We start from the raw sequence: 24,650 nt of genomic DNA, 5'->3' as shown, positions 1-24,650 counted from the left end.
AGAGCCTCTGGAAAACTCTCCACAAAGATAAGCTTGTTTTTATTTTAAAATAATTTTGAGGGGCTAGGAGTTTCAGGACGCTCTTTCAGATCCAAAAAATCTCCTTCCCTCACCCACCCCCCTCAGATCTTGTCTGCCGACCAAGTAAGCATTAAAACAAAGCTTTGAGAATCTAATCTCAGTTCGAAAGTCTTTTAGAAAGAGTGAAGACACTCTCATCCTCACAGAGTGAGGAAACATCAAGTTATACCTGTTGGGGTAAAAAGAAGACTTCTCCTCTTCAAGGTATATCCCCTGAAATAAGGGATCGACACCCGCCCGTATAGCGACCACGGATCCACTCAGACGAAACCTCGGTTCAACCTATGTTTGTTCAAGCATATGCAGGGGAAGAGTTCCGATGAACCTTCAAAGTATAGGAGTTCTACATGCACAGTTTTTCGAGGTGTACGACCCTCCTACAAAACTTGTATGACCACCGGATAGCCTACAGCTTATCAGCGGAGCTTCACTAGTCCGTAGACCCTTATCAGACTGGTTGCTGAATGGTTTCCCAACCTGTCCATCTCCCATCACATCAACCTTCTGGAATGTGTTGTTCTACAGTGTCAACTTCGCCTCAGTTTCTTATGTGTTGGTTAACTTTGCTTCTCAGGGTTTGTTATGCACCTGGTTTCTTTTCAGCCAATACTATCCCTTTCCCAAGAGCCCCAGCCAAAACTATCTCGTTCCCATGAGTGCAGCTGTTGCTACAATCTGTTTCCAGGCAACTTACTCCCTACTATCCTCGGTAGGTGTTGTTCTGTACTGAATATGTAAGTTTCCATTTTTTATCAGTCTGTACTAAAGTTCAACACATTTGATGGTTCATTTACCATATAAGCTATGTTTCTTAGCCTTTCTCCAAAATACCATTTGTAAGCGAGTTTTATAAGCGAGCTTTACATACATAAGCGCGGTGTACATACAATCTGTCAATAGGCGATATTGCAATCCCTACTTTCAGGTGGAGGAACTTCCGACTCCTCACAACCTCCTAATATTGATAAGCCCTTTAATCTGGACCATTTTATGTGTCAGATCAATTCACTACCTTCAGTATCCATTTTAGTGACCATCTGTCTGATTACTTCCACTTTGGTGACAATACTTTATCCCCTTGCAATACTTTATCCCCTTGCAATACTTTATCCCCTTGCAATACTTTATCCCCTTGCAATACTTTATCCCCTTGCAATACATTTATCCCCTTGCAATACATTTATCCCCTTGCAATACATTTATCCCCTTGCAATACATTTATCCCCTTGCAATACATTTATCCCCTTGCAATACATTTATCCCCTTGCAATACATTTATCCCCTTGCAATACATTTATCCCCTTGCAATACATTTATCCCCTTGCAATACATTTATCCCCTTGCAATACATTTATCCCCTTGCAATACATTTATCCCCTTGCAATACATTTATCCCCTTGCAATACATTTATCCCCTTGCAATACATTTATCCCCTTGCAATACATTTATCCCCTTGCAATACATTTATCCCCTTGCAATACATTTATCCCCTTGCAATACATTTATCCCCTTGCAATACATTTATCCCCTTGCAATACATTTATCCCCTTGCAATACATTTATCCCCTTGCAATACATTTATCCCCTTGCAATACATTTATCCCCTTGCAATACATTTATCCCCTTGCAATACATTTATCCCCTTGCAATACATTTATCCCCTTGCAATACATTTATCCCCTTGCAATACATTTATCCCCTTGCAATACATTTATCCCCTTGCAATACATTTATCCCCTTGCAATACATTTATCCCCTTGCAATACATTTATCCCCTTGCAATACATTTATCCCCTTGCAATACATTTATCCCCTTGCAATACATTTATCCCCTTGCAATACATTTATCCCCTTGCAATACATTTATCCCCTTGCAATACATTTATCCCCTTGCAATACATTTATCCCCTTGCAATACATTTATCCCCTTGCAATACATTTATCCCCTTGCAATACATTTATCCCCTTGCAATACATTTATCCCCTTGCAATACATTTATCCCCTTGCAATACATTTATCCCCTTGCAATACATTTATCCCCTTGCAATACATTTATCCCCTTGCAATACATTTATCCCCTTGCAATACATTTATCCCCTTGCAATACATTTATCCCCTTGCAATACATTTATCCCCTTGCAATACATTTATCCCCTTGCAATACATTTATCCCCTTGCAATACATTTATCCCCTTGCAATACATTTATCCCCTTGCAATACATTTATCCCCTTGCAATACATTTATCCCCCTTGCAATACATTTATCCCCCTTGCAATACTTTACCCCCTTACATACCTAAGCAAAGATTGCACACTGGAAAATTCTGTAAATAGCAGATGTTAGAAGGCATAGATGCAGTTGACTGGCTGAGACATAAGAACATAAGAATTAGGAACAGGAGTAGGCCATCTAGCCCCTCGAGCCTGCTCCGCCATTCAACAAGATCATGGCTGATCTGGCCGTGGACTCAGTTCCACTTACCCGCTGCTCCTCGTAACCCTTAATTCCCTTATTGGTTAAAACCTTGAAGTAAAAACTTTTAAGAAAGGAATTAAAAGACACAAAATAATTAATTGGGTAAATGTACTGCAGATGTTGTGAAATACATCATTATTGTATTTTTTATTTAGTTTAAAACCTTATTTTGGACATTAAAATGGTGGATAAAAATTATTTTTTAAACCAGTTTGACTCGTTCATCAATAAACTGTGACACAATGGTTTTTACGTGTTTAGTAGGGTTCTGCCATTATAAATGTTTACATATTGATAAATGTTGACAAAACACTCAATCTTGACTTGGAACCATACAAGTTTATGGCAGAAAGGAAGTCATTTTGCCAATCATGTCTGCACCAGCTCTTTGGTAGAACAATCCAAAATGAATCCCTGCTTTTTCCTCATAGCCATGTATCTTCTCAATTTCAAATATTTATCCAATTTTCCCTCAATTGATGTAATAGTCTCTGTCTCACTCTGTAGCAAAGTATTTCATGCTGCCAGCAACCCTCTGCATAAAGAAATTTATGCTAACCTCAAATTTCACTGTCACAGTGATGATTTTAAATTGATCACCTCTTGTCACTGATTTCCAACCAGAGGAAATTATCTTTTCCTTATTCACTTTATAGGAACGCAGAAAAAGGAGTAGGCCATTTAGCCCCTCAAGCTTGTTCCACTATTTAATTAGACCATGGCTGATCTGTACCTCCGCTCTATTTACCCACCTTTTTTCCATATCCCTTGATAACCTTACCCAATGAAACTCTATCGATCTCAGTCTTGAAAATGTTAATTTAACCAGCATCCACAGCCTTTTCCAGTGAGTTCCTGATTTCGACTACCATTTGTGTGTGAAAAGTGCTTCTAATTTCAATCCTAATGGTCCTAGCTATAATTTTAAGACCTGCCCTCTTTTTCTGGATTTCCCCCAACAAAGGAAATAGTTTTTCTGTATCTATCCTATTCAAGCTCTTTACCATTTTAAATACCTTAATTAGATCACCCCTCAATATTCTAAACTTAGGAATACAAACCAAGTTTGTGACCTGTCCTCATAATTTTATCCTTCCACGCTGATACAGGTTGAACCTCTCAAATCTGGCACTCTTTGGTCCGGCAACCTCCCTGGTCCGGCATCAATCGCGGCTGGGGGTGGGGAACACGCATACACAGAACGCGGCACGGTCGTTTACAGCAGCATTGTCAGCAGTACCCGGTAAGGTCAGCTGGCACACTGCAAGAACATTATATGCCAAACACTAACAAGAAAAAATGTTTTTGTTAAAACAATAGAACTGAGGTCCAGGAGGGTTACAGTATGGATTGAGTCAATGCTATGCACATGCACAATTCAATGGAGCAGAATCTCTTCGCCAACAGCATAAGCCATACTGACCCTTTGATCTGCTTTTACCTTATTCTGCACCATCAGAAGGAAACTTCAATCAAATAAAGTCACACTGAGTTATTATCGTAAAAGTGATGTGTGTACCTTCCTAGCGTGCTTTTCCCAGTGTTTGGTGACAGTGTCTCATACATATGTCTCCTGAAAATTATCCTCATGCTCCTTCTGGGAGCTTCCTCACAGGCAGGAAAAAGCGGGTGCCTTTTCAGATTAAGATCATCATAGGCAGTCCCTCGAAACCGAGGAAGACTTGCTTCCACTCTAAAAGTGAATTTTCAGGAGACTGTACAGTCCAATATGGGAATTACAATCTCTGTCACAGGTGGGACAGACAGTCGTTGAAGGAAAGGGTGGGTGGGGAGTCTGGTTTGCCGCAAGCTCTTTCCTCTGCCTGTGCTTGTTTTTTGCATGCTCATAGCGAGGAAACTTGAGGTGCTCAGCGCCCTCCTAGATGCTCCCCCTTCACTTAGGGCAGTCTTTGGCCAGGAATTCTCAGGTACCAATTGGATGTTGCACTTTATCAAGGAGGCTTTGAGGGTGTCCTTGAAATGTTTCCTCTGCCCCCCCCCCCCCCCCCCCGGGAATCACTTGCCTTGTAGGAGTTTCGAGTAGAGCGCTTGCTTTAGGAGTCTTGTGTCGGGCATGCGGACTATGTGGCCTGCCCAACGGTCGAGTGTGGTCAGTGCTTCAATGCTGGGTTTGTTGGTCTGATCGAGAACACTGACGTTGGTGCATCTATCCTCCCAGGGTATTTGCAGGATCTTACGGAGATGGCGTTGGTGATATTTCTCCAGCGATTTGAGGTGTCTACTGTATATGGTCCATGTCTCTGAGCCGTATAGGAGGGTGGGGATCAGTACAGCCCTGTAGACCATAAGCTTGGCCAGATTTGAGGTCCTGGTCTTTGAAAACTCTCTTCCTCAGGCGACCGAAAGCTGTACTGGTGCACTGGAGGCGGTGTTGGACCTCGTTGTCGGATGTTTGCTCTTGCTGTGATAGTAGGCTCCCGAGGTCCACGTTGTCCAAGGCCGCGCCATAGATTTTGATGACTGGCTGTGTGGCGGGGTCAGGTTGGTGGAAGACCTTTGTTTTACGGATGTTTAGTGTAAGGCCCATGCTTTCGTACGCCTTGGTGAAGTTGTTGATGATGGCTTGGACCTTTTCTGAACCTAAAGCAACAACCCAACTCAGGAGCGGCAGGGCAGCTCTACAGACGGCTGAAGGCAGAGGCCCAACAAAAAACCCGCGACCTAAAGAATAGATGGTGGGTGGAGAAAGCACAGGAGATTCAGCAGTTGGCTGACAGCCATAACATGCGAGGATTCTTCACTGCAGTTAAGTCCACCTACGGCCCAAGTGGCCAAGAACGTGGAGACATTCATCAAGGACACCGAGGCAGCCAAGGCCCGCTGGAAGGAGCACTTCGAAGATCTCCTTAATCGAGACTTTTGAGATTGAGAGAGTGTTGTACCTGCTCCTGCTACGTCATGAGATGGCTCGGCAAATGGTGCGACTATCTCCCATGCTTCAGAGAGTGACTTAAGCACTTTCTGATGCATCTTCTGCCATTTGAGAGGGGTCTGGGTAGGCCGGATGTTGGATTACTCCCATCTGTGCTTAGTCCCACAATGCTGCTGGGCAGCGGTAATATTTGTGAATCACTGTATAATGGATAATTCAATCTAATGTCGGTCTCTGGTTACGCATCACAGTTATTAATACTTCATTGTAATACTTAATTTAAGTGATAACCACACAGTTATTAAAGTATATCCAACATACAAAATGTTGATAGAAATGTGTATGGACCTGTAACTTCTCAGGTCATGATCTCAGTGGTTATTCTGAGACTGTTTCAAACAGTCCCCACGTTGACCCCACTCTAGTTTGCAGGGTCAGAGAGGAGGGCACCTTATTTGTATGGTGCAAGTGGGTACAAACACCTGACACATCTCTAGTGCCACCTGCCTCATGTTCATGGAAACTTCCACAATTGTTTATCCTGGGGGAGGTTGTCCAGCCAAAATTACTATTGTCTTCCTGAGCAAAGGTGGCCAATCAGACTTTGAACATTAGGCTGTTCCTAAAACAAAAGGCCAATTTTCTTGTGCATCCCGTTGCTGCTTTGGACGTGGGGTCCATGCCACTGAAATAAATAATTCTTCCTCACTCTGGTGCCCCCCTCCATGTTATCATTTCGCAGGATTACCTTCTAATTCATTGACATTTAATACAGCAGCTGCTTTCTGTTCAATAAATCGTTCCTCTTTTCTCTTTGGTGCATCTTCCCCTCCCCCCACAATGGCCGCTGGGCCCGAAATGCTGCGCAGAAGGCTTCTGCATAACGTTGTTGTCAGCAGCATTGTCAGCAGTGGCAAACGAGCACCGCGAGAGAGGGAGGGCCGAAATTTCAGCGTGGTGTTTTCCCATACTTCCTACCACACTTCCTGGCTCTGTCAAGAGCTGCTGCTTTGTGTTGCAGTGTCCTGATGTCGGTCAAGGGCACGAGCGCTGTCATCAGGACCCGGTAAGTCGAGGGTCAGCGTGACCTCCCGTGGTCTGACAAATTCTCTGGTCCGGCACAGGTCAGGTTCTGAAGGTGCCGGATTAGAGAGATTCAACCTGTATCGTTCTGGTGAATCTCCACTGAACCCCTTCCAATGCTTACCTATCTTTCCTGAGATGTGGTGCCCAAAACTAAATGCAGTACTCCAGCTGGGGTCTGACCAAGGCTTTATACAACTGAAGCATTACTTCCTCACATTTTAGAATTCCAATCCCCTTCAGATAAAGACCAACATTCCATTAGCCTTTTTTATTTTTTGTACCTGGGCACTAGCTTTTAGTGATTTGTATACATAGTCATCTAAATCTTTTCCTCCTCCACAGCCCCTGGTCTCTCACTATTAAGAAAATAGTCTGATTTGTCTTTCTCGGATCCAAAGTGGATGACCTCACACTTTCCCAAATTGCTCTCCATCCACCATAGTTTTTCCCACTAATTTATTCTGTATATGTCCCTTTGAAACTTCTGCTCCCATCCACACAATTTGGCTATCTGCCTCTTAATTTAGTGTTATCTGCAAACCTGGATATACAGCTCTCTCTCCCTTCATCAAAGGCATTAATATAATAAGGTTAAAAGCTGAGACCCCCCCCCCCCAGTACAGACCCTTGGAGAGCATCACTTGTCACATCCTGCCAATCCAAAAATGTAACTTTTATCCCTATTCTGTGTCCTACCTCCCAATCAATTACCATCCCATGACACAAGGTTATCTGCAATTCCATTAGCGCTCATTTTTTGCCATTAATCTCTTGTGTGAAACCTTATCCAATGCCTTCTAGAAGTCCATATAGACAACATCCATAGACACCCACTATACAAAATGCTAATGATCATCTCAAAAACATGAACCAGATTAGTCAGACATGACCTACCCCTCTTTGATCAACTGATGCCTGCCCAAGTGTCAAGTCACTCTGATGGCAGACTCCAGGACCTTCCCCACAATTAATGTTAAACTGACAAACTGTAGTGCCTTGGTTTCTCTCTCTCTCTCCCCCTCTCTTAAATAATGGAGTGACATATCTTTAATGGGTTCCATTCCCCTTTACTAGAGAATGAGTCTGGGACTCTGGTCTATGAGTCAGTACCACATCAGGCAATGTATTTACTCACTGAACCATGGGGGAACTATAGTGAGAGTTTAGGAATGCTAATGATTTCAAAAAATCTTCCCAAAATTATCATCTTTGATGTTTTTGGTCCCCATCCTTAAGTAGAAAGGTGTAGAACAGTGGAACAGAAACTAGACTCATTCTCTAGTTTGTGGTTAGTTAGTTGATCTCAGTTAGTAAATATTTGAGGTGCTACAGTTTGTCCTCCATGCACCTAGGTTAGGGAAAGGGAAAATAAAACAGCTTGGAATGTTGCTTTAAAATTGTGTGAATATAATCAGCCCAAGACGGAGACTTTGCCATAATGTGATTAATCAATATCCAAAACATCTGTTCTGAAAATATTTCAGATCCTTCAGATCTTCACTTCCAAAGAAGCTGTTGATGCTTTGCTAGATGTCTGTCAGCAAATGGCTTAGGAAAAGTATTAAGGGCTGATGCAACAAATTCCTCAAATACCGTGGAAACCAACAATGTTGGCTCAGAAAAATGTCATTAGCTCCCAAAATAGATTTAATATTCAAACATCCAGCTGTCAGCTATCACACAAACCTAAGGAGAGATAATTTAAGCAAAACATTCACTGCTATTTCTATGCTGGTGAACTCAAATTCTATGCAAAAACAGAATGCTTCAAATTTATGAAATATAATTACTGCATAGAGTTATCTCCACCATAAGTTTCAATCTGGAAGGCAAATTTGTACCCACAGAGCAGAGCTACCTGCAAGGTGAGATTTAAGCACTGGTGCAGCGGTTTAAAAAGTAAATTCAAGAATATTTTTTTCTGCACTCTGGAATAATACTCCAGAATTTGAAGTAAAAAAAAAAAAATCAAAATAGCAATTGATAGATAATGCAGTTGAATGGTGTGTCCAAAAACAAGGAAACTGCATGGATTATCCTACAGTGACAAATCATTAGTCTGTGAAGTGTGATTTTTAACAGCACCTTCCAATTACTTTACAACACTGTTTTGCACTGAGGTTTGTGATTCAGTAGTTTTCAAGTCCATTTTTCTGGTGCTAGCCCACAAATTACCAGATTGATTGAATTCTCTCGTGCTCTTTGCACTCGGTCCTTCTGCTGCCACCCCAGGGTTCACTGGGATCAGTGGCAGTAGCGACAGAAGCCCCTGCCTACCTGTTTTAATTTACATGTGGTGGGTCAGCCAGCCGCCTTCCTTGCTAAGGCAGAGAACGGAAAATCACTGGTGGTGCCAATATGGGTGGGGATGCAGTGGAAGGCCTGCCTGCCCAATCTTCCTTAATGTTCTACCAATTTCAGGCAGGAGAGCAGAGGAAAATCCAGCCAAATGTATCCAGCAGGCAAAAAAAATCTGCTCAGCAGTAATTTCTCTGTTCTTGCATAATAATTACAGTCTACTTAAATGAAAAACTGACTAATTAATTACTAAGACATGTAAACTGAGGTGATAAAAACAAAACATTTATGTACTTGGTAATGCAAACTTCTGTGGTATTATCAGCCTCTTTTCTGCCTCAGGGCTATAGTTTGAAGTATCAGTTCAGCTAGTAAGGACTCATTACTACAATATTGGCAAAATTGTATGCATGTGCATATGTAAAGCAGATATTAAATCAAATTAAATTGCCTATTTGATTATTATTTAAGTATGGAAACTTAGGGCTTCAGAAGAAAGACCCATCAATCTCCTATAAACTCAATCTCTCTCGTTCCAATCTCACGACCATAATCTCTCACCTCTGCTAGGTGCTTATAAAGCACACCTTAGTTTATTTTGCTGAGAAATGGAGAGGATGCTATGGAATTTGGGATATCCCAGCATAATGGTGAAAGCCCTCCGACAAAATTGAAGACTGTCACTGTATGCCAGCCATAATCTGATAGTCTGTGGAAATAAAATGTGTTGTGTTGTTGAACTTCTGCCAGTTTTTAAGGCAAATGTTTTTACGAAAATGTTTTGGCTTATGATGAAGGGCCGATGAGAGCAAAGCAATTTCTCCAATCACATCCTTAAAATGTAAGGGGGAAAATATAGTGACAGCCATTGACTCAAGTATATCACTCTTGATAAGAGGTTTCATTATGGAAAATAATTATTTTATATATTATAAAAAGTACACCGCAGCTTTAATACAGTAAATAGACACTATTGAAAGACTAGCTATCTTCACCACAATTGACATCTTTGGGAAAAGCATATTTGGATGATCAAAAAGCTGTCATTGGTTTCAACCACTGATTTCCCTGTGAATCCATTTGCACTCCTGGGGTATATTTTGACTGTTGGGCCACCAACCACACCTCACTGGCTACCAATTCCAATAACGAAAATTGCAACAATTAATCTGTTTCCCCACTGGTAGATTTAGAATTCTTGCAGCATTATACCATTAGTGGCTGAACGTTTGAGGGTTATTTGAGCATAAAAGCTCATCTTTTAGCTCTTTCATTCCGCAAGATAGATCAGTCATATTTGCCTTTATTTTTTAATTATATATTAAAACTGAGTGTTTTGTATACACTGCATCTTGGCCTTCAACTTATTTAAATTAGGAATTTACATAGTGTAAAGGGGGGGAGGGGGGTGTTGGTCTCTATGAGGGGGTCGGGTTCCCTTCTGACCAACTTGAGCAGTTTCGAATCGCTTCCCCTCCCTTGGGTTCTGTACTCTGGATTTATTTGGGGGGGGGGGGGGTGACAAAAGTGCAGAGGACTGGTTTGATGCAAAGAACTTTGGTTTTATTACAGTCAAGGTAATACAGGCTTACTACTCTAGTAAGAAAATACAAGGCCAAACTTACAATCACTCTAATAAAGAACGATACAAGGAAAGTTACAAGGTCAAACTTACCACTCCAATCAAGTACCATACACTACACATTCAAAGGGGGTTGCAGTAAAATTATACCTCCCAACTCCCAATACCTAATTCTAGCTAGGTTTGACTCCAGGGCAGGCAGGGACTTAGGCTTACCAAGTAGTTGGTGATGATCGATCTTCCTTCAGGACTTCAAGACTTCGAGGCTGGAGACTCGAACCTCCCTCTCTCTCTAACCTCCCTCTCTCTCTAACCTCCCTCTCTCTCTAACCTCCCTCTCTCTCTAACCTCCCTCTCTCTCTAACCTCCCTCTCTCTCTAACCTCCCTCTCTCTCTAACCTCCCTCTCTCTCTAACCTCCCTCTCTCTCTAACCTCCCTCTCTCTCTAACCTCCCTCTCTCTCTAACCTCCCTCTCTCTCTAACCTCCCTCTCTCTCTAACCTCCCTCTCTCTCTAACCTCCCTCTCTCTCTAACCTCCCTCTCTCTCTAACCTCCCTCTCTCTCTAACCTCCCTCTCTCTCTAACCTCCCTCTCTCTCTAACCTCCCTCTCTCTCTAACCTCCCTCTCTCTCTAACCTCCCTCTCTCTCTAACCTCCCTCTCTCTCTAACCTCCCTCTCTCTCTAACCTCCCTCTCTCTCTAACCTCCCTCTCTCTCTAACCTCCCTCTCTCTCTCTAACCCCTCTCTCTCTCTCTAACCGCTCTCTCTCTCTAACCGCTCTCTCTCTCTCTCTAATCTCTGTTGCAAACAGTGGCCAGTTCTACGATTTCAGTGTTCTAATTTGGCCACCCAACCTGTTCACAATCCTTTGTATAATTTTGGCGGACTTGGTGGTTCTTTGTAATATTTTGTCAGGCTCGTTAAAGTTGATATGTCTTGGGTGAGTTGATGTTCTTAAAAACTGTTTCCTGATGAAAATATTAGTTTGGTAATTGCAATGTCCTTTTGTGCTTAGTCTTTCGCATACAGGCTGGATTGGGCCTCTTTGTGATGTATATGCTGAAATGGTTTGTCCAGACCCATGTTGATAGCGAGCCACCTCTGGGTGATTTTGTGATGGTAATGTTTCTTGTGGAGGAAGATTTTCAAATACTCATTCTTCCAGACAAGTTAACTCAGTCCTCACACCCAGACAGTTCCAATAATCAAGTGGGCTTCTTTTGTTCCCTAGGTCCGCCCACAGGCTTGAATTTGTCTTGTAAAAGTTCATAATTCTATGAAAGTTCATAGTTTCTTCCATAAGCACTTTAGAGTTCCAAACTTTTCGGTAGATAGTCCCAAATTAAATTTCCTTTCAATTGAACCCAAACACGGAGGGTTCTGGCGAATGTTGCTTTCTGCACAGTCCCCCCTGTTGACAATCTACACTCCTTGAGTGTCAATTGAGGTAAGCAAAATTCCTGCTCCCGAGAGTCAACCTAACCTGCATTTATACTAGCTAAAGATTACCCTGCATCCCTCGTTGAAATGCAATGCAATATACAGGTGAATACAGTCATTACAATTTGGTTATAGCATAGAGAGCGTATGATGTCCCTCTTTTACTCGGTTTTCACAGTAAAATGACGGTATACAGTCATACACAACTTTAAGTAAAGTAAAATAAAAACACATAGTAACACATTCTCAAATAGCATAAAGGTCCATAGTCAAACACGTTTTAAGTTCAGTACAGAGTTACAACACTCTTACAATACTCAATGTTGCAGTTTACAGCAGGTAAAATCAAACACAAACATGGTAGTATGGTGTCACCCCTCCCTGTGCGATTCCCAAGTTCGGCCAAGGAGCGTATAGTACCCTTTGGTGCCTGACCTGACGGCCTCTGCGTTTCACTTGGCAAGTGAGACACCATAAGTAAAGTATAATCGTGAGTTGATAAATAACTAAAGTATGGGAAGCCATTCTGATCCAGACTGGGACCTCTATATTTCTGAAAAGGTCCCACCAAGGCGGAATGGTGATCTCAAGAATCTTTTTCCCTATCTCACTGGTTTTCTATTCTCGAGTATAGAAGTGTTTTTGTGAGATAATTACCGCTTTTAGCAGAGCGGTAAGATGTTTGGGTAGAAGGGGAATTACATAGCCAAAATGTACAACATAATCCTGCAGGTTTATAATGTTTTCCTTCACAGTGAGGTGGACAGTGGAGGGTTCAGGAATGGGGACAATCCGTTCCTGGGCCACTTGAACTGATGCCTCAGGTTTGAAGCAAAACCTGCTGTCACTTACCGGACACCAGAAGTGTCTATGTTGGTGGTGGGGCGCACTGGTGGTGACACAATATGTCCCACCCTCTATGTATGCTACCTGCGGAGGGACATGGTCTTGTGCCATTACTTCCATGGTACAGTTAATAGGCTGTGCGCCAGCAGCTTTAAACCCACACTGTAACTTTGAATGGGCACTCAAGTACCGGGGACACAGTATTACGTGTGCACCCCGGCTCCGGCACCCAGAGAGGTCAGTACCCGTTACAGTGTGCTCCCACTTTATGACATAGGATGGGACCCCTGCAAAATAATTGTGTGTTTCTCCCTGAATAACCTCAATGTTCTCCACCCGGTATACCGGTGCGGGTCGGGTTGTCCCACCCATGACCGGCATCCTTCATACTATTCCCATAATAGTGTGGTTAGATTTCCCACAGTCTACTGGGACAGGGTAGACTTCAGATGCTAGGCGGAGCTGGCACGGACTTAGTGAATTGCTGTACGGGTGGAGGGCTGCGAGGTGCTTATTCCTGATCCAAGAGGGGACTACACCTTGTTTTAAATCCTCCAGGTTGTTGCGGCCCTCGCCACAACCATGCCCCATATAATACGCACACCTTGGGCCCAAGTTTCCACATGATTTGCGCCTGATTTTTAGGAGCAACTGGTGGAGAACGGACTATCTTAGAAATCGCAATTCTCCACATTTTTTTTTCTGCAGTTCTAGTCAGTTAGAACAGTTTCACTTTGGAACAGAATTTTTTCTTCAAAAGGGGGCGTGTCCGGCCAATGACACCTGATTTCAAAGTTTCCACAGTGAAAACGTACTCCAAACTAACTTAGAATGGAGCAAGTGAAGATTTTTGTAGAACTGAAAAAACCTTGTCTACACATTAAAAAATCAGGCGCAGGTTACAAATTAGGCGTCCAGATCGAGGTGGGGGGGGGGGGAAGGGAAGTCATTAAATTCTATAATAAATCCTTATTTATACTTATACAAATATTATACAAATAAATCCAACCTGAATAAAAATTTATAAGCAAAGAAAAGATTAAATAAACCATCTTCCTACCTGTGTGAAAGTGCTTCAGCCAGGGAGAATGCTGCAGGAAGCCTCAAGTTGAGGCAGCCGTTCGTTCGACGGCAGGGGGGGAAGGGGGAAGCCGTTCCCGACGGCGGGCGGGGGAGGGAGGGAGTGAGTGCGGGCCCGACCGAACGCAGCGGGGGGTGGGGGGGGAGGAAGCCGTTCCAGACGGCGGGGGAGGGAGGGAGGGAGGGAGTGAGTGCGGGCCTGACCGACCGACCGAATGCAGTGGGGCGGGGGGAGGAAGCCATTCCAGACGGCGGGCGGGGAGGGAGGGAGTGCGGGCCCGACCGAACGCAGCGGGGGGTGGGGGGGGAGGAAGCCGTTCCAGACGGCGGGCGGGAGAGAGTGTGGGCCCGACCGACCGAACGCAGCGGGGGGGGGGGGAGGAAGCCGTTTCAGACGGCGGGCGGGGGGGGGGGGGGAGGAAGGGAGGGAGTGCGGGCCCGACCAACCGACCGAACGCAGCGGGTGGGGGGGAGGAAGCCGTTCCAGATGGCGGGCGAGAGGGAGGGAGTGCGGGCCCGACCGACCGACCGAGCGCAGTGGTGGGGGGGGGGGGAGGAAAGAAGCTGTTCCCGAAGGCGGGCGGGCGGGGAAGGAGACAGTGAGAAGGCTGCAGGAAGCCTCAGAAGTTGAGCAGCCATTCCCGATGGCAGGGGGGCGAGGCCGTCGGGAAACGGCTGCCTCAACTTCTGAGGCTTCCTGCAGCCTTCTCACTGCTGCAAGAAGCCTCAGTGCTGATCATGGAAGGGCAATGTGCTTTTATTAAAAAATGTTCAAAAATTAAATAGCTACAAAGAACTACAAAAATGGCTCCAACGCGCACGCGCAGGGTTGCCGGCAGGAAAAAAACTAATTTAAATGGTACCCGCCCCCTCCCACTTACAAAATCGGCGCGAGTGGTAGGCTCCGTCCCCCTGGGCACCGCGCCAAGCAGACATGGAGCTGCAGGGCGCTCCAGAATCGCGCGTTTTTTTTCCGGCGCGAAAAACGGGCGCCCAGCTCGGAGGGGCGCCCGTTTTATATCGTGTGGAAACTTGGGGCCCTTGTTCTGTGCAGCCTGGTCAGAAGCATTTCTATCCTCCTGTATGAGTGCATTCACTGTCAGTGCATGTTTTTCCAGCTCAGCCACTATACAGTTATAGCCTGGTCCTCGTGTAGTTCTAATCCTTCTACGGTGTTCTCCTGTTTCAGGATTTTTCTCAATTGGGTCTTTAAACTGTTTATCTGTGTTTGCAGCTCTATGTCATCTCGGCTATTTATTACAGAGGATGGTGTATTGTAGGTAGTGAAAATGTCGTTTATGATTCCCCTTCGAGGTCTCCCTGAACCCATGGTGTACCTAGCGTTTAGGGTGTATAGGTCTGCTTTGTCTACATTTCCAAAGTCTTTAACATAAAATTTCTTGAACATGTAGGGCATGGTATAGCAGCTTTGTTTCCTTCGGACATCATGCAGGCAGGTGTACCTCGGGAAGGTTTAATACTGAAGCTACTGCATAATGTACCCGCTGATATAACACCTTTTCAGTCGGCACCAATACTAATCCGTTCCCAGGTCCCTTGGTGGTGATAGGACACCTTTCTATTACTGTGCGTATTGGCGGGGTTGTGGGTAGTGGTTTCTTAATGTGTGCTCTTAGTTCGGTGGCGTTAGTTGGGAGTGGGGAGTGTGGGACCACGCACCCGTGTAGGCTAGAGTCCCACCCCATCCCTTCCCCTTCATCTTGAACATTGCCTGGCAAAAGCGATCGATATGTCTGTGGGACAAATACTCTCTGATCCCCACATGCAAACATAATTTCCTTGTTCGGATTCCCACCATTTGTCCCAACACACTTTTACTTGTCCCCGTGATGGTGCGGTACGTATCATTACCGAGTCTTTCCCAGTCCGATTCCTGGTCCCATGCGTCCTTGCTGAGTTTTCTGAGCCACCTTCCCAGGGGAATGTTCCCTTTACAAGTCAAACATACATGTTTTCCTTCTGTAACACTGACTCGGGCAGCGTTGATCCGCATCCGGGGGCATGGAAGTGAGGCCTCCCCGTAGGTAAAACCTTCCTGGCTGAAGTAGCGGGTAGAATTAGATCCCAGCCACCCTGGCCATCTTCCCTCGTGGGCGTAAACGGTGAGTTCTTCCACGTCTCTGGGTCCACTCCCGGCGGTTACAATCGGTGCTCTCCCTCCTGAACACCCGTAAATGAGGGATTCTTCCACCTCTCCTCGGTTGCTGCTGCTCATCCTTATCCGGGCGAGCAGCAATAGGATCCTTCTCATGCTGTCCTCTTTCCTGTAGGGGCACATAAAACAGATTGTCTAGCCCTGAGAAAGTTCTCTGGCTTGACAAAGGTGACTGAGTTCCAAATAGGGCTCATAGTCTTTAATTGACTGGCTGTCTTATTCAGTTCCTTGTGGACTGATGTCTGCTTTTACTTTTATCTCAGTCGTTCTGCTTGTTATCTTACCGGTGCTTCCTTAATAGCTATACCGGTAGATTATTTTTACTCCCGGATGTTACCCGGGCTGTTCTTTTAACAGCTGCACAGGTAGGTTCTTTTCCTTACCCCAGTTAACTAATACATATATACTTATCATTACACAGATAATCTTACACTACTCTAAATTTATTCACTAAACATACTTAAATTCATATTGCTAAGCATCCTTAAATTCACATCGCTATATCTGTACATCTGCCACCCATCTCCGGGTGGCCAGGTTAATTCCTGCCTTCTCTTCTTCTCCCGCTGGTTGTCCAGCAAGGTAGGTGATAGGTCAGTCTGCACCGTCTAACCCTAAGTACCTTGACCGAACGTGGGATTGAGTCCCACACTATCGGGGGAACGTCCCCTCCGGTGCTGCAGCACACCGCATCTTTGGGGGTGGCTGCCTGGTCGAGGGCTATGGGCTGGGGACTCTCACTTGGTGGCTGTTCCACTGCTATCACTTCTGAAGGTCCCTTGTCGCCTGAGGCTACTGGCTGGGTGTCCCTGCTCACAGGCTGGTCTCTGACCTTGGGTGCCCTTTTGCGGCTGGTCCCTCTCCCGGGGCTGAACCATTTAAATTGGAGCTCTGGTGACCACAGTGTCTTTGGCCGTGGTGTGCGGGGAGTCCTTCTTAATGCTCCAGCTGCTGGAGGTGCATCCGAGTCCCAAATGATTGGGAGGACAGCTCCTCCAGTCCACCGCCCCTCTAGGTGCAGTCTGTGGGTCTGCCATGTCCCCTGTGGGATTTCCACAGTCGGGGGCTGTTGACTGGGGGTCCCTGTCTTTAGTACGGTTTACAGGTTTTGGCCGTCCCTTACATTTAGCTGCTGCCCCTGGGTTGAAAAGTTTGCACTGATTTATGTGGAACCACTTTGTTCGGCGGGGCAATTTTATAGCATAGACCATGGGGCTTGCCTTGTCGACAATGTGGTAAGGTCCCATGTACAGTGCCTCAAAGACACCTACTCTAGCGTAGTTTCTTACCATAACCTGGTCCCCATCTCCCACTCGTGGTGCTTGCGGGTCTCTAGCAGCAGTCGGTTGCTCCGATGCTGTTTTCCCAATATGTTAGCAGCCTGCCAGTGAATCTGTTTAAGGTGTTCAAACAGATTCCTGACGAAGCTGTCCCGGTTCGCTTCTCTAAGCTGACCTTCCGTAAGTACCGGGGCTAACACATGGGTGGGGGTTCGCATGGCTCTACCGGTCATGAGTTCGTACGGGGAGAACCCCGTGCTCTTTGGCTGGCCCGGAACCCATGAGAACTAGTGGTAGGACCTCTACCCACCCTTTGGGCAAGTCCCCTGTCTCTTTGCGCAGCCTTTCTTTGATGGTGCGGTTTAAACACTCCACAGGCCTGGATGACTGCGGGTTGTGGGCGACATGCCATTTCCCTTTGATGCCGAGTACCTTAAGGGTCTCCTGCATCACCTGCCCGGTGTAGTAACTCCCTTGGTCGGATTCCACATATTGTGGTAGTCTCCATCGAGAGAACACTTCTCTGACCAGGATCCTAGCTGTTCCCAGGGCTGTGGCTGTTCAGCATGGGAAGGCTTCCACCCATTTGGTGAATACATCCACTAATACTAGGCAGTACTTGTAACCTCCCTGGGCAGTGGGTCGGGGCTTGATGTAGTCGATTTGGATCGACTGCCAGGGTTCCTCTACCCTCCTGATACGTCCCACAGACACTCTTCTTTTCTGCGGGTCAGGGTTGTTGGCCGCGCACACCAGACAGCTAGCACAGAACTCGCAGGCGTCTTCCCTGAGTCCTGGCCACCACCCTGCCTGTTCCACTCGTTGCCAAGTGGTCTCAGGTCCGGGATGTCCTGCTCCTGGACCCTCGAGGGCCAGCTGGAAGAATTCTCTCCGGTGTTGTTGCAGTACTACCCATTGCTCCCCCCTGAACAGCATGCCGCCTTTTTAATGGCAATTGCTGCGGTGCCGTATGGGCCGTCTATTCTTTCCCCTTTAGCTAGCGTGTTCAGGACAGTTTTGAGGACGGGCTCTTGGGTCTGAACCGTTTTTAGGTCCAGGGGCAAAGCTATCACTGCCATCCCTATCCTGCCCCTGACTGCTGCGATGGGTCCTGGGTTGTACGGATTCCAGAGCTTGCCCGCGCGGGCACCTTGCTTGGCTAACATGTCAGCCTGCTGGTTTCCCTCGCTACGGGGTTCTGTGGTGGAATGTGCCTTCACCTTATGTATGTAGATATTCCCTTCCTCCCCTACGGCTTTCATGATCTTTTCCAGTAGAGGCTTAATTGCCAGGGGTCTCCTGTCTGCGGATGTGTATCCGCGGCGGGACCAGATAGCCAGGTACTCCGTACACGAATTACATGTGAACATACTGTCCGAGCAAATCGTGTATGGGGTCGGGAATTCTTCGGGGTATGTGACTACATACACCACCGCAGACAGTTCAGCGTACTCATAGTACTGGGGAGTTTAATCGCCAGGGCAGTGCCTGCCTCGGGGTCATAAACTCCGCAGTCTGTGAGTCGTTCACCCGCAGATACCGTGCTTGAACCGTCCACGTAGATCTCTCGGCCTGTGGGGTGTAACTCAGCCCGAAAGCCTATGTTAATTTCCCATATCCCTTCTATGGAACACCGGTGGGCTGTCCCTGGATAAATCATGTTGGCTGCGAGTCTTGGCTCGCAGAGACTCTTTACCCTTGGGTCCATTTGAGAGAGGACCAGGGTCCAGCGAGCAATGCGGGCACTGCTCAGCATCCCGTCCTTGATTCTCTCATTCAGGAGCATTTGGGCGGGCGTATGGTGGGTAAGGAGTGTGATAGGGGATCCCCCCTGTGAAGATCAGTGATCTTTTCACAGCCCAGTGAGTGGCTAGGAGGTGCCGCTCACAGTTGGAGTATCCCTTCTCCACATCCGTGAGTATCCTGGAGGAGTAGACCACTGGTCTCAGTCGGCCGTGCTGCTCTTGGAGCAGTACTGCGCAGAGGCTGTCCCCACTGGCTGCTGCCTCCAGGAAAAACTCTTTACCCCCATCTATGGCCCCTAGAGTTGGCGCGGTCTGCAGGCCTTTCTTAAGTTGGATAAATGCTGCCTTGCAACCTTTGTCCCATTCACACTCCACTCCCTAGTGTAGGAGTCGGAGCAGAGGGGCTGCGGTGGCTGCATAATCTTCAATGAAATCTCTGCAGTACCCGGTTAGCCCTAGAAAAGATTTTACTCCTGTTACTGTGTTGGGGGCGGGTAACTTCTGCACTGCTTCCCTTCTAGCTTTGTCAATGGCTCTCTCCCCTGCGTCCTCGGAATTTTACTTCTTTCAGGCCGATCTGTGCCTTCTTGGAGTTTACTTTAAATCCCTTTTTATTTCAGCAGCTCAGCCAGCAGTGGGCCATGCTCCTCCCCCTCATCGGTGAACAGGAGCAGGTCGTCCACATACTGTACTAATTGCTGGGGTCTGCTGAAACTCTTTAAACAGTTGGCTATACACTGATGGAAAATATTGGGGCTGTTGTGGAAGCCCTGAGGGAGACAGTTCCAAGTGTATTGCTGTCCTTTAAAGGTAAAAGAAAACTTGTACTGATCTTCCCTTCTTAAAGGTATGGACCAGAATCCGTTGGAAATATCCAGCACCGTGAAGGTGGTGGCGGAGGCTGGGATACTTCCAATGAGGTCGGCGACAGCAGCAACATTGGGTGCACAGGCGGGGATGTTACAGTTGAGTATTCGAGATTTAGATAGGTTAAGCGAATGGGCTAAGGTTTGGCAGGTGGAATACAATGTTGGAAAATGTGAAGTCATCCACCTTGGGGGAAAAAAAAAAAACAGTAAAAGGGAATATTATTGGAATGGGGAGAAATTACAACATGCTGCGATGCAGAGGGATCTGGGAGTCCTTGTGCATGAATCCCAGAAAGTTAGTTTGCAGGTGCAGCAGGTAATCAGGAAGGCGAATGGAATGTTGGCCTTCATTGCGAGAGGGATGGAGTACAAAAGCAGGGAGGTCCTGCTGCAACTGTACAGGGTATTGGTGAGGCCACACCTGGAGTACTGCGTGCAGTTTTGGTCACCTTACTTAAGGAAGGATATACTAGCTTTGGAGGGGGTACAGAGACGATTCACTAGGCTGATTCCGGAGATGAGGGGGTTACCTTATGATGATAGATTGAGTAGACTGGGTCTTTACTCGTTGGAGTTCAGAGGATGAGGGGTGATCTTATAGAAACATTTAAAATAATGAAAGGGATAGACAAGATAGAGATGGAGAGGTTGTTTCCACTGGTCGGGGAGACTAGAACTAGGGGGCACAGCCTCAAAATACGGGGGAGCCAATTTAAAACCGAGTTGAGAAGGAATTTCTTCTCCGAGGGTTGTGAATCTGTGGAATTCTCTGCCCAAGGAAGCAGTTGAGGCTAGCTCATTGAATGTATTCAAATCACAGATAGATAGAGACTTTTAACCAATAAGGGAATTAAGGGTTATGGGGAGCGGGCAGGTAAGTGGAGCTGAGTCCACGGCCAGATCAGCCATGATCTTGTTGAATGGCGGAGCAGGCTCGAGGGGCTCGATGGCCTACTCCTGTTCCTAATTCTTATGTTCTTATGATAGTCTACTGCGGCTCTCCAGGAGTTGTCCGGTTTCTTAACCGGCCACAATGGAGAGTTCACATGGGTAGCTATTGGTCTCAATACCCCCTGTTTAACTAAAGAACTCGAGGCTGTTTCCATGTCCGCCTCCGCCTCCCTGAGGAAGTTGTACTGTTTCTGTGGTCGGGTCATGGGGTCCCCATCTATGCTAACCTTGACCCCGTTTATTCTCCCACAGTCGTGTTTGTGAGTGGCAAAAGCTGCAAGGTTTTTCCCCTCACATTCTTGATATTCTATTGGACTGTTACTGACCAGTGATTCAAAGTCATAAGCCTCCTTTGGTTTCATGGTGCACACCGTCCCTTTTCCCAGGATAACCATCACCTCACTCTCTCGTCCCATACAGACTGACCCCCAACGACAGTGGTTTCTTATAGGATCCCATGGCCTAGGATGAAGTCAGCCCCCAGGATCCCTCTCCCTTCCTGCTCCCATTTCATCAGGACACAAGTCCACTTAGTGTGGAGTGTACCTAAATGAATGGAGAGCGAAACGGAGAATGAGCCAGTCTGTTCAGTGCCTGTGAAACCCACCAAGCTGTAGGGGACCCCATTAGACAGAGGTTAGGCAGCGGGGTTAGCTGCATAGACAAGAGTGCTTGAGGCACCGGTGTCCAGCAGGTAAGTCCCTTTCACCTTTTCCACTTCCATCTGTACGGTCAGTCTGTCCCACGCATCACACTTGAGGGCACACAGGTGGACAGGCTGCGCCTGTCCTAGTCACGGTTTTGGTTGGGAGGGGGCAGATGGGATTTCGGTGGCAGTGGCTACCTTCCCAGGGCCATCTAACATGGCTCGGAGCGCAGTTAAAAAGGTATCAAACGAGTGGGGAGGGACTGGCTTATCTGTCTCGGTCTTTTGGGCAGGAGCTGGAGAATTCATTCTTGCGCTATTCTTCCAAGGATTTTTACAATCCCATCTCCAGTGTCCACTCTTTCCGCACCCAAAGCAGATACGTTTTGTATCGGAGGAGTTGCCCCCCTCGTGTCGCCATTCCCTCTTATCTTGGCTCAGTTGGATTTCATGAACCCTTCCCTTTTGTGGGTGTTCTTCTGGCCCTCTGCCGATTCTGTAAGCTAGGGTCAGCTGCCTAAGCCCTCCCTGTTCTGTGGCTTGGGGATCTCTAGGGTCGAACCAGGCCTCAGCCTTGGTTCTTATTCTGGATAAACTGTTAGCTACTAGGCTTCGGAGCCATTGTGCTAATTCGTCCGGGTTTAAGTGATCCCTGTCTATGTCCCCAATACAGGCGCTTTTGTACGCCGGCCACAGTCGGTCTGCGAAAGCCTGTGGGGTTTCTCCTGTGAGCTGCACTGTTTTCTCTACTCGACAGAAGGGACTCCCGTCATTGCAGCCCATAGCTTCGAAAATGTCCTTTTGGACAGCAGCAAGTGTTTTCTGTCCTTTTTTGCTCTCAGTAGAGAGGGACTGGTATAGTTTGCTGTCTAGAGATAGGAGAAGCATCTTTTCCATTTCTGCATCATCGCACCCATTAATATCCCCTGCCTGTTCCACTTCCACAAAGTGAACCGAGGGGTCTCCTTTTGGAGTTAGCTTTCCCAGGTGGCATATCATAGCCCTAAGCTGGTGGGGAGTGTGGGGGACCACAAACTGACTTTCCAGGAGCTCTGGACCCCCGTTGTGGGTGGGTCAAACTTCTGTTGCCGGACCGGACACATTGGCCCTGGTTCTGGCTCTCCCTGTTCTGGCTCTCCTACCTCCCCTCCCTGCGGCCAAGCTGAGCTGAAACTCGGTGCTACAAGTGGTGGTGGTTCACTGTCCCTGTCCGCCCCGCAACTAATTTGCCCCTCCTGTTGCTGCACCGGTGCCACAGGTAGTGGCCAGGTAGTTTCTTCCTTCTCTTCCAGGTTTACCTGGGGCGTACCCGGGCTTATTAGGCATACCATGCCTTTTGCCTTGGACAGAGCAAGGTTTAAACTTTTAATTTGAAGCTGGCAGGGACCATGGTCTCCTAATTCAAACCCATTAGTGCTAGCTAATTTATACGCTGCTTGCACAACTTTTCATCTTTCCTGGAGCTCTTTTACTTGTAGGGTGAGGCGAGTGCTTTCCTCCCTCAGTGGCTTTTCATTACTTTTGGCCTCGGTAACCTGACATTGAAAATCGTCCTGACTGCTTCGAAACCTTTCCATTATTTGGGTCCTTTCCTGTTTTAGCTTGCGGAGTTCTCCCGATAATCTTTCTTCTGACATAACCCTTTCCTGATAGTCCTCTACGCATTCCCATAACTCTGCCTGTAATGTTTCATTCATTCTGTCTAGCAGTTGCACCTGTCGCTGTAGACAGACCAACCAAATTAATTTCTCTACTGTTTCTTTGTGATCTTTTCTTGCTGTCAAATGGGCTGCAGCGTCAGCCGGATGCTCAGCATGCAGTAGACTAAGCACCCATTCCTTAGTTACATTCACTTTCTTATACACATAGGAGGAAATCCTCTCTTCCATTTTGGTTCTTTGCCCCAAACCAGCATTCTCCACATCACACCCAGTGTACCAGAGTCGTGCCACGGTCGCCATTTTGTTAAGGGGGCGGTGTTGGTCTCTGAGGGGGTCAGGTTCCCTTCTGACCAACTTGAGCGGTTTCGAATCGCTCCCCCTCCCTTGGGTTCTATACTCTAGATTTATTTGGGGGGGGGGGGGAGGTATGACAAAAGTGCAGAGGACACTGGTTTGATGCAAAGAACTTTGGTTTTATTACAGTCAAGGTAATACAGGCTTACTACTCTAGTAAGAAAATAAAAGGCCAAACTTACAATCACTCTAATAAAGAACGATACAAGGAAAGGTACAAGGTCAAACTTACCACTCTAATAAAGTACCATACACTACACATTCAAAGGGCGTTGCAGTAAAATTATACCTCCCACCTCCCAATACCTAATTCTAGCTAGGTTAGACTCCAGGGCAGGCAGGGACTTATGCTTACCAATCCTTTTGATAGTTAAGTGGTAGTTGGTGATGTTCTTCCTTCAGGACTTCAAGACTTTGAGGCTGGAGAGTCTCTCCTCTCTCTCCTCTCTCTGACCTCTCCTCTCTCTAACCTCTGTTGAAAACAGTGGGCAGTTATACGATTTGTGTTCTAATCTTGCCGCCCAATCTGTTCACAATCCTTTGTATAATTTTGGCGGGCTTGGTTCTTCTTTGTAATATTTTGTCGGGCTCGTTAAAGTTGATATGTCTTGGGTGAGTTGATGTTCCAAAAACTGTTTCCTGATGGAAATATTAGTTTGGTAATTGCAATGTCCTTTTGTGCTTAGTCTTTTGCATACAGACTGGATTGCCTCTTTGTGATGTATATGCTGAAATGATTTGTCCAGACCCATGATGATGGGGAGCCACCTCGGGGTGATTTTATGATGGTAATGTCTCTTGTGGAGGAAAATTTTCAAATAATCATCCAGACAGGTTAATTCAGCCCTCACACCCAGAAAGTTCCAATAATCAAGTGGGCTTCTTTTGTTCCCTTGGTCCGCCCACAGACTTGAATTTGTCTTGTAAAAGTTCATAATTCTATTAAAGTTCGTAGTTTCTTCCATAAGCACTTTAGAGTTCCAAACCTTTTGGTAGATAGTCCCAAATTAAATTTCCTTTCGAATGAATCCAAACACGGGGCGGGGGGGCGGGTTCTGGTGAATTTTTCTCTCTGCAATAGTAATATGGGAAAGTACAGGACCAAAAAGGTCCATCTGACTCAAAACTAATACCCTTCAATTGCTCTCTCTCCCTCAATTATCTGTCAAATTTTCCCTTAA

At 46.3% G+C, this 24,650-nt stretch overlaps 1 protein-coding gene across 4 annotated transcripts in view; it reads left to right on the top strand.

Annotated features, from left to right (window-relative positions):
- mgat5 (alpha-1,6-mannosylglycoprotein 6-beta-N-acetylglucosaminyltransferase) overlaps positions 1-24,650 on the top strand; it is a 214,650-nt gene that overhangs the window by 136,384 nt on the left and 53,616 nt on the right. The gene's annotated exons all lie outside the window — the stretch shown is intronic.

This window comes from Pristiophorus japonicus, chromosome 3 (assembly GCF_044704955.1).
Source record: "Pristiophorus japonicus isolate sPriJap1 chromosome 3, sPriJap1.hap1, whole genome shotgun sequence".
In the NCBI taxonomy this organism is placed as follows: Eukaryota; Metazoa; Chordata; class Chondrichthyes; family Pristiophoridae; genus Pristiophorus; species Pristiophorus japonicus.
The sequence above is the reverse complement of the archived record's forward strand: the minus strand, read 5'-3'. Positions and strand labels throughout refer to the sequence as shown.